Raw genomic sequence first — 724 nt, forward strand, 5'->3', positions numbered from 1 at the left:
TATATCGTAGATGCTATCTAGCAACAATTTTAAACGCGTGGTAGCTAGGCTAGGTTAATTGTGCTTAGTTAAACGTTCGCGTGCGTGCACGTGGTGCGCGCTCTAGAGATGTCTGGTTCGTGGGCGAATCGTTCTTTTGAATCGATTCTTTTAAGCGAATCAGTAGAACCAGTTCACACAACTGATCTGAAATGTTCGTTCATAATTCGACCAGAGCTGTTCCCCTTTTCAACAACTCACTGACTCGTGAACACGTCTGATTCACAACGAGCCATTAAAGGTTGATGAGTGAGCTGATTACAATGGAATTTCAAGAGAACCAGAGATTTGGTCGATTAAAAGTAAGTTTTCAATAGCCCAAATGCATAAAATATTACAAGTAAGTCTTGAAATGTGTTTAGATATTGTTTAGCGTTATTTAACACGTTTTCCAAATCGAATCGTAGCTATAGTCGGTTGAGTGGAACTCATCACAATAAGCATCCTTATCAAAATCGAAAACGTACCAAAGTGTATACGGCGCCTATATTAATTAATCCAATGTATAACGCTGCTCCAGTGTGTCCGTGCCCACGTGGTGGCGTTATCACGTCATGGCGAAAAAAGAATCCCGGAATCGTTTATATTCAAAAGAATCGACTCCCATGAACGTTTCGGACTTCCCAGAGGCCGCGCGTGCACGTATCCCGCGTGAGTAGCGCGAAGAGCTCGCAGGCAGTTTCTC

This window comes from Danio aesculapii, chromosome 9, assembly GCF_903798145.1.
Source record: "Danio aesculapii chromosome 9, fDanAes4.1, whole genome shotgun sequence".
NCBI lineage: Eukaryota > Metazoa > Chordata > Actinopteri > Cypriniformes > Danionidae > Danio > Danio aesculapii.